Consider the following 10,432-nt stretch of genomic DNA (forward strand, 5'->3'; position numbering starts at 1 on the left):
CTCCATTTCTGAGCATATTCTTTGAAGCTTTCTTTGGATCCCATAGTCATATTCTGCAACTGTAACCGAGTAGGCGCTAGTTCAGAGTTATACTGGTACTGTTTATAGAAAGTTGTTGCCAAATCAGTCCAGGTGCGGATGTCAGAGCTCTCGAGCTGATAATACCATTCCAACTGTGTGCCAGACAGACTCTCTTGGAAGAAATGGATCCATAGCTTCCTATCAGTGGTATGCGGCTGAATCTTTCTCACATAAGCTCTCAGATGCATCTGAGGACAGGACGCACCATCGTACTTAGTGAAAGTGGGGATCTTGAATTTGCGAGGAATGGTCACATCGGAGACCAGACCCAAACTTTCGAAATCCAGACCGGGCGCCTTCTGACCCTCCATGGCTAGCATACGTTCTTCCAGCAACTTGTACTTATCATCTCTTGGAGAGTACTGTTCACCTTCATAATCTTCATCATCATCCTCAGGGTTGGAGAAATCAACATTCTCCTCCTCTGAATCATTCTCCGTCTCCTCTTCTGGACCATTCGGAATTCCAAACTTGACTCCCGCGGCCTGTCTTTTAAGCCTTCTTCCCGTGTTGATGTAACTCACAGCCTTCTTGTCTTTCTTCTTTTCGAGCAAGAGAGCCTTCAGTTCCTCCTGCCCTTTGGATAAGCTTAGCATCATCTCCTGGAATTGAGCATTCTGAGCCTGGAGATCTTTGACAGTTTGTTCGAGAGCCATTTTTCTGTTTGGAAGGAAGACCGTGAGAATATTGATCTTTTAGAATACATGTTATGCAATGTTATGTCATGCTATGCAATGTATGAAATGTTTTCAAGGACTTTTGGGAATTTAACTTTGCATAAACCACCCAAAAGAGGGGAACTTTTATTAATAATTTCTTTAATCAATGTTCATTACAAAAAGGACAAAATGAAAATACAATGAAAGCTCAAGTCTCCCAGGGACGGCTTCTTTTTGGGCGAAGATATGCATTGAGTCTTCGTTCCTCATTAAGCTGGCTGGTGAGCTCTAATACCTTTTTCCTTTCTGCAACGAACTGAGCTTCAAAAGTATCTCTTTCCTCTCTTAACTGGATCCAGGATCTCTTCAGTTCTTCAACATCGGTAGGCATATCTGGATAAGGAATGATCTGAGGAGTACCTCCTTCAACTTCTGGTTCAACGATCAATGGTCCGACCGCAAGATATGGCATGACGAGTTCACGAGCTCTGGCGCGTACCCATCTGAGATAAGGCTCCATAGGAATAGAGTTTTTCTGTCCTAAAGTGCTTCTTTTCACCATGCCCCAAGCTCGTACAAATCTTTGACGGAGACCCTGGGAATCGTTGTCATAGTCAAATACCGTGCCCTGGATAATTATTTCATGTGGACCATCTCTTCGAGCATAACCAAACTGGCGTAGGGCTAAAGCTGGGTTATAAGTAATACCTCCTCTTATCCCCAGGAGTGGTACATTAGAGAATTCTCCACAACGGTCAATGAGGGTAACATTTCCTTCGAGATGAGGACACCAACGGATGTCTGAATGGGAGAGTGACATTATCCTTTGAGACCATTTCAGATTTTGCTCATTCTTCAAGACTGATTGAGGAAGGTGTGAAATAAACCACCTAGACAATAGAGGTATGCAGCACATGAGAGTCCCGTGCCTTTTCATAGTACGAGTGTGAAGGGAATGCAGAATGTCTCCGAGCAAGGTAGGCACAGGGTTATGAGTGAGAAATATCTTAATAGCATTCATATCTACGAATTGGTCTGGGTTAGGAAATAGCACCAAACCATAGATTAGCAATGCTAGAACATCTTCGAAAGCATGGACATTCATATCCTTTAAGAATTCTCGGGCCTTATTTATTAGAAACTTGGCAAGTAAACCCTTAACTCCACTTCTTGTTACGCAATTGGTTTCAATATCGGACTTTGTCATGTGTAAAGCCGCGACAACTTCTACAGACTTCGGAATCTTTTCTAAACCACTGAAAGGTGTTTGATCAAGGATAGGTATCCCAAGCATCCTGGAGAATTCTTCTAATGTGGGTACCAACTGATAATCTAGGAATGTGAAGCAATGATGTTTAGGATCGAAGAACTGGAATAGGACCCTCATCATATCCTCTTTGAAACCAGTGGTAACCAAATTGAGGAGAGAACCATGTTTTTGGATAAACTGAGCCTGATCAGGAAGTTCTGACACTAAATCCTTGAGTTGAGGAGAGATTGCTACAAGATTAATCCGGATAGTCTTCCTGGGAGCCATAGCCTTACAAAACAGAGCAAAGTTAAATCCCTAAGTCCTTGAAATGATGTTATGATGTTATGATGTTATGATGTTATGATGTTAAGTAAATAACACGCACAAGCAAGTCACACAACAATCATTCCTAAGTTTTGAGGCTTGCATGAGTTCCATAGGTAAGTACCCTCCCCACTGAAGTTTGGTTGGTTCAACCTGTCCTAGAATAGTAACCGGGTTCTAGAAGGATCTCAAATCATTGACCTTTCTTTAAGTCCACCTCAGTGCAACACCAAGTGGTTGACCAAAGCTTCCCTAAAGTCCAATCTCAAAGAGTGTAGTATCGAGTATCAACCAACCCCAGTCGGAACCGAAGTCAGTTATCTCACTACTTTCTAATGGCCAGGATGAGTCAATTAGGGTTCTAAAGGTCTGGTTAATGCTTTGATGACACCACGCGAATGCCAAATTTTTCCTCAAGTAAACATAAGGAACATCAGGACATCCAAAGTGTCACATTAACCGTAGCCATCATTTTAACCATTCCGGTATACGCCGGATAGTCGCGATGATCTATTGCTACTTACCTAAGGTACACTAGATCCGGGTGTAGGATCTTTCACTCAAGCATAACATACCCAAGCAATCCCTTAAAAGTAAATCAGACAATGAGTGATCTTGTTTTTAAGGTAACCTCTCTTTTTATATCCCCAGCAGAGTCGCCAGTTCTGTCATACGGTGAACTGACTTGGGGTGTTTTGCTTTTAATCGCAATGTCGCGGATAGCAAGAGTCGCCACCGACTTTTCTTTTATCCAATAAGGAAAGGTGGAAAAGAACAGGAAAGACCTTAATTAGATTTTGGGTTCGGGAGGTACATTATACAAAGGGAAGGTGTTAGCACCCTTTGTATCCATGGTTATCCATGGGCTCTTAATTGCTTGATCACTTATGTTTGTCTGAAAAAAAAGTGGTTGTGAATTGTTTAGAAAATGTTTTGAAAAAGAGAATTTAACTTTGTAATGATTCTCGTATGAATGTATACAAAGTGGTTATCTCGTTTAGTTTTGAAAATGGTTTAGAAAAATATAACTCAGTAATGATTCTAGTATGAATGTATACCAAGTGGTGATTTTCTAGTATTTGTGAAGTGTGAAAAGTATTTTTAAATTGTGAGTAAGCAATTAAGAGTTATACCTACCCAAGGTCTTTATGGGCATTTCCTATCCTTATGAGGGTAAAACTGTCCTTACTATTGAGAAGTAAGTAGTTTTACCCTTTGGACGTAAAAGGGTCATCGTAGGGTCATCGATTGGTCACTGAAGGCAACATTTGTAAGGATACCCTAGCATTCGGAGGGACGATCATCATTTAACCGTAAGCTACACCGAAGGGTCATCGAGGGACAAAATCATATATTCGAAGGCAACATCCGAGGGACTATGATTTATTTTATAGGGACATGATGATTTAATCGAAGGGTCTTGGCTAAGGGTATCCCCACATTCGCGGGACATGACCATAATACCGTAATACCGTAGGGCAACAAAGAGAGGTCCAAGATCACATATTTAAAGGCAAAGTTTTACAATCAATTAGGTAATTAGGAGGAATCCCCACATTAAAATTAATACATTAAGATCAATTAAGTAATTTAGGGTGAATCTTTGCCATAAAATTAATACATTAAAATCAATTGAGCAATTCAGGGTGAATCTCCACAAGGGTATCCCGCAAATAAAGCGGGATACCTAACAAGCAATCTTTTCCTGGGGGTATGTGAACCTTTACAAAACTCAACAAAACATGTCAGAATACCAAATCAGGGTGCAATCGAGGATTACACCATAAAAAAAAGATCCCAACAGTAAATAAGGTCGGGTAAATGATGCATGGCTATGATAAAACATGAGTGAAAAATCAGAACAGAAAAATCAGCTACTGTCACGTTCGCTCCTGCCTCGCCTAGCGAAGGCTTAGCGAGTACTCGCTGCATGCTCGCTTAGCGAGGTGCTAGCGAGCGGCTGCGGATTCTGGTTTTGATATCAGTACAATTTCAACCAATTTTATGCCTTAAGGCTTTCATTACAGCAATTATATGGTTAATCATTTAAGGTATTCAGATACATACTAAAATTCATATGCCAAACTCAAGATATTTTCATAAATTTAATCATAAGGCCATATGCGAATTAAGAACATAAAGCAGTAATAGCAATGTAAACCTGTTTGCAATTGAATTGCAACTTTGAATCGGCAAATCGGATTGAATTGGGCAAAAGTAAACCTTGATGCCGCCGAGTTCCTTCAGGGTTTGCCTCCCGTGAGTGTTAGGGTTGGCTTGCTAGGCTATTTTTCGTCTGTTTTCGTCCTCCCTTTTTCTGACTGAAGCTTGGCTATTTATAATGCTCTTGTTGTGACCTAATGGGCTCAGAATGAAGCCCAAAAATTCTGATGTTCGCAAGCTTCGCTAGGCGAGCGTGTAGCGAAGGTTCGCTAGGCGAGCGTGTAGCGAGCAGACCAGTTTGGGCCATTTTCTGGATTGGGCCTGTTGTGAGCTGGGCTTTTGTTCCTTTAAGGTCAGTGTCTTGCAGAACAAGTTGGAGTGCTTCGAGAAATGTTTTGCAAGATTAATGGGCAAATTTTGGGGTATGACAGACTCGCCTGAGGAAGAAGCAAACGAGGTATTACCAGTTACTGGGTAATAAGCTCAAAGAGACATGTGATTAAAACACCGGTATAAGGGTGATAGAATAACAAGCTCAGGGAGAAAGAATATCTAAGACCAGTATAAGGGTGAGAGATATCAATCATCCAAAATATCTGAGGAAGACCTAAAAGGTATATTTCAACTCAGGAAAATCTGACTCCATAGGGGACCATAGTCATAATAGGGAGCAGAAGGAAGGAACACCAGGGATACCGGTTACTGGGCATATAATAGGTGACCAACCAGGCGTGAATTAGGGATTATTTCCAAGACACTCATCATCCAAAAGGAGGGTTGGACAAGCGAACTCGATTATAGGATGGACATTCGATTCCAATAGGAAATACGAATCTTACTCAAATAGGGAAGAAAAAGACTTCGTCTGAAGAGCGCATGAGATATATTATCTATTACCGTCAGAACATAGATAATATACTCGCATGGAAGATTATCCACAACTGGTTACTGGGTTAATAAAGGATAAATCGACCGAAAAGAAAGGACATCGGGATACCGGATACTTGGTATAAAATGACGAGCAAACAAGGGGAGAAACAGTCATTACCCAACGAGGGTAAATGAAAGATGACTCGTTGGGGATACATTGAAAAAAGCAATGATCCAGGAGATATATCACCGGTTACTGGGAGATATACTCAAAAAGGTGAAGGAATATCAATACTGAATATTGGATAAAGATAACCAACAAGGAGGGGATTACATCTATCGGTTACTGGGTAGAAAACCACAGAAGAGAGTACCCGTCATCGGTTAGGATGAATAAAGTCAGGGATTAACTCTGCAAGGGGACAAAATGGGGTTTACAACTACCGGTTACTGGGTAGAAAACCACAAAGATAGAACTTACAACTACCGACTAATGGGTAGAAGGCCACAACATCCGCTGGGGAGAGAATGAACAATTATTGGTTATTGAGCAATTGATCACCTGAACCACATGGAAGCAGGGGAAATAATAAGAGAGGAGCCAATCTAGGAACAAACTAGAGAGACGCAATGAAACAAGACTCAACCCGATGAGGATATAACTCAGGGGAGCAATTCCATCCCAATACATATTTTGGGAGGAAACTGAAACAATAATCATCCACGAGAACATAACTCAGTGGGGATGTGAAGGAAAGATAGACATTTTCTGCCTACAGGGATGACTCTATTGAGAGATCAAACACAAACATCTGCTTAGGGGAATATGTATCACCAAATAGCAGGAGATAACAAACAAAGATATATGGCAAAGGATGCAACATGAATATTTGAATGCTATAGTTATGCATGTATATGCGTGGTTTATGTATGATTAATGTTGACAAATAAACATGTCTAACACAAACAGGTCCAAGAATCAACAGACAAACATTCGATACAACATCTCAAAAGAGAAAGCCATGCCCACTAGAGAACATCCAATCTGGTGGGGGGCAACAAATACTGGGAAACCAATCACCTCTGAGGATCAAACAGAGTCATAGCCGGGGACAAAGACCGCTGATAGGGGAACGAACAGAGTCTACTGTTGGGGATCAACAAAAGATCGCAACCACCGAAGTTGGGGACCTTCCAACAATACGCAGAGACAAAGATAAGATCAGTCATAGAAGAACTCTACTAGGGGTCTTATCCGGGAGTGATGTGGAATTCTATGGGGGGAACAACGACTAAACAAAAGCACGTCAAACAACATTCACTTCTATCCACTGAGGGAAACATCTCTACTGCGGAGAAGGAGAACCAGTCACTCCAATGGGGAAGGAATCAACACATCTTCCTTGAAGTTCCAAAGCCAGACTAGGATCAGGTTGAGCCTTAGCTGGGGAAGCTACACATCCACTACTAGGGGGCTTAACACGGATAAGGTCCACCGTAGAAGTAACTCTACTAGGGAAAAACCAAGGAAAGACATGAAACTCTGTGGGGAACAACCACCAAACAAAAGTTCCAATAACCATCACATTTCCTCATACTGCTAGAGAAACAATCTCCGCTGAGGAGAAGAGAAACACTGCTCCGCTAGGGATAAACATTTTCATCACCCGCTCTGTTAGGAGAAAACTATCCAAAAAGGAGGAAGTAACAACATTCAGGCTCCGATCAGGCAACTCCACTGGGGAGCAACTGATAACTGAACCGGGGATAACCTGCTGGTGACTAAACTGGGGAAGTCTAATGTGAGCAACCCTGTTGAGGACGAATGGTAGGCAAACTTGCTGAATATCAATGTATGCAAATCCACTGCAGATAAGCTACCAACCAACTTGTTGAAAATTCCACTCATGCTGGGAGTTCCTGCTCACTCTGCGAGAGATTTCCAATCTGAATGAGGGAAGACCAACTTCCTCGAAAAGATTAGCATATCAATTTATCAATCTATAAGGGATTTTAGGTCAATCCACAAAAGGGATGACAACCATATAATTGATAAACCACAAATGTTAGATCCAGACTCATTGGGGAGTTAGAAGACTGAGACCAAACTCCAGACTCTCTGGGGATTTTGGAGGTGTATTACCTTCTTCTACGCTCACTGAGGAGACATCCTGAAAGATAATGAAGAGGATGAAAATGTGCTAGAAATATGAACACATGTCTTACCCTTTTAGAGGTCATACTATCCTTGGGAGAGCACTGAAGACATCCCAATTATCCTTTGAGTCATTGTGAATGGTCACTTTGTTTAGAAACAATTTATAAAACATTATTTGTTTAAAAAAATGATATATATCAATTAAAACATGCAAATATTTGTTGAACAGAAACAAATAAGAGTGAAAAGAATTGGATAAAGGCTCAAATTTATTTGATGGAATGGTAGTCTGCAAATGGCAAAACTCCATGAATCTTTACAAACTTGAAATGGGTGATATATATTGGAAAAAGGTTACATTGAACATAATGACCATTTCTCCACCAACTCTGAATCTAATGTATTTGAAGCTTCAGTTGACGATGATTGAGCAAGAATCTTTGACAGAAGACGATTGAAAAACAAAGTCTTATCAGGATGCAGTTACTTGCCAAATCCCTAATTTTTGCCTAGATTGCCCTAGGGTGAGGTACTCAATCTAGCGGGATATACATGTTTATTTTTTTCATGTCTCTAACTTTGGCCTGGGTCGCCCTTTCGGATTTTCAATCCACCGAGACGCTCATTTTTGCCTAAGTCGCCCTTTCGGGTTTTCAACTTAGCGAACTATTATGATTTTATTTTAGGCGAAGTATTTCTAGATTGCATATGAATTCACAGGACGAGTGAAATCCTCCCCATCCATAGTTGTAAGTATCAAAGCACCGCCTGAAAAGGCTCTCTTAAGAACATATGGACCTTCATAGTTTGGAGTCCACTTGCCCCTGGAATCGGGCGCGAAAGACAAGACTTTCTTGAGCACGAGGTCAACTTCTCGAAACACACGAGGCTTGACCTTCTTATCAAAGGCTTTGTTCATCCTTTGTTGATATAACTGACCATGACACATGGCAGTTAATCTCTTCTCTTTAATTAAGTTCAACTGGTCATACGACTTTGAACCCATTCAGCCTCAGTCAACTTGGCTTCCATCAAGACTCTCATTGATGGGATCTCAACCTCCACTGGGAGCACAACCTCCATGCCATATACAAGGGAGAAAGGGGTTGCCCCTGTTGAAGTGCATACAAATGTATGATAGCCATGCAAGGCAAATGGAAGCATCTCATGCCAATCTTTATACGTAACAACCATCTTCTGGATAATCTTCTTGATGTTCTTATTAGCAACTTCGACAGCCCCATTCATCTTGGGTCTATAAGGAGAAGAATTATGATATGCAATCTTGAACTTGCTACATAGCTCTTTCATCATCTTGTTGTTCAACTTAGATCCATTATCAGTAATAATATTATCTGGCACACCATAACGGCATATGAGTTGATTCTTGATAAACTTCACAACCACCTTCCTGGTCACGTTCGCATACGATGTCGCTTCAACCAACTTGGTGAAGTAATCAATTGTTACGAGAATAAACCTGTGACCGTTCGACGCCCTTGACTCTATCATGCCAATCATGTCAATTCCCCACATGGAGAAAGGCCATGCTGATGAAATCATATTCAGAAGTGTCGGGGGAATATGGATCTTATCCGTATAAATCTGACACTTGTGGCATTTCTTCACATATTTGCAGCAGTCAGACTCCATTGTCAGCCAATAGTAGTCTGCTCTCAACATCTTCTTTGCCATGGCATGTCCATTGGAATAAGTACCAAATGAACCATCATGGACTTCAGTCATCAACAGGTCTCCTTCGTGTCTATCCACGCATCTGAGCAGAACCATGTCAAAATTCCTCTTATAAAGCACATCGTCATTGAGGTAGAAACTGCCAGGTAATCTTCTCAAAGTCTTCTTATCTTTAACAGATGCCTCAGGCGGGTAAATCTGACTCTGATGAAAACATTTGATGTCATAATACCATGGCTTATCGTCCTTCACTTCTTTAACTGCAAATACATGAGCTGGTCTATCCAAGTGCATTACAATGATATTGGGGTCTTCATTCCAGAATTTCACCATAATCATCGAGCGAGCGTGGCAAAGCATCTGCCATCCGATTCTCATCTCGAGGAATATGATGGAAGTCAACCTCAGTAAAGAACATTGAAATCCGCCTCGCATAATCTTTGTATGGGATGAGACCAAGCTGATTCGTCTCCGATTCACCCTTAATTTGGTTAACAACAAGGGTCGAATCACCATAAACATCAAGATGCTTGATCCTAAGAACAATACATTCTTCCAAACCCATAATACAGGCCTCATACTCTGCCATATTATTCTTGCATTTGAAAGTTAACCTTGCTGTAAAAGGAAAATATATGCGCTGAGGAGTAATAATCACCGCCCCAATACCATTTCCATATTGATTTACAGCACCATCAAATACCATGCTCCATCGGGTACTAGGCTCTGGCCCTTCATCGAGCGTAGGCTCATCGCAATCTTTCATTTTCAAATACAGAATCTCCTCATCAGGGAAATCTGACTGAACTGATTGGTAATCCTCGATTGGTTGATGTGCCAAGTGGTCAGCCAAGATACTACCTTTAATAGCCTATTGAGCTCAATACTCAATATCATACTCAGACAACAGCATATGCCAACGGGAAATCCTCCCAGTTAAAGCAGGCTTTTTGAAGATATACTTGATCGGATCCATTTTGGATATCAACCAAGTCGTATGAGTCAACATATACTGGCGTAAGCGCTTAGCAGCCCAAGCCAGAGCACAACATGTTTTCTCAAGCATTGAGTATCGAGACTCATAATCAGTGAACTTCTTACTCAGATAGTATATAGCATACTCTTTCTTCCATGATTCATCTTGCTGACCCAGTACACAACCCATAGAGTCTTCAAGAATAGTCAAATACATAATCAAGGGTCTCCCTTCCACAGGCGGAGACAGAATCG

The sequence above is a fragment of the Lathyrus oleraceus genome, chromosome 4, assembly GCF_024323335.1.
Source record: "Lathyrus oleraceus cultivar Zhongwan6 chromosome 4, CAAS_Psat_ZW6_1.0, whole genome shotgun sequence".
NCBI classification, from domain to species: domain Eukaryota; kingdom Viridiplantae; phylum Streptophyta; class Magnoliopsida; order Fabales; family Fabaceae; genus Lathyrus; species Lathyrus oleraceus.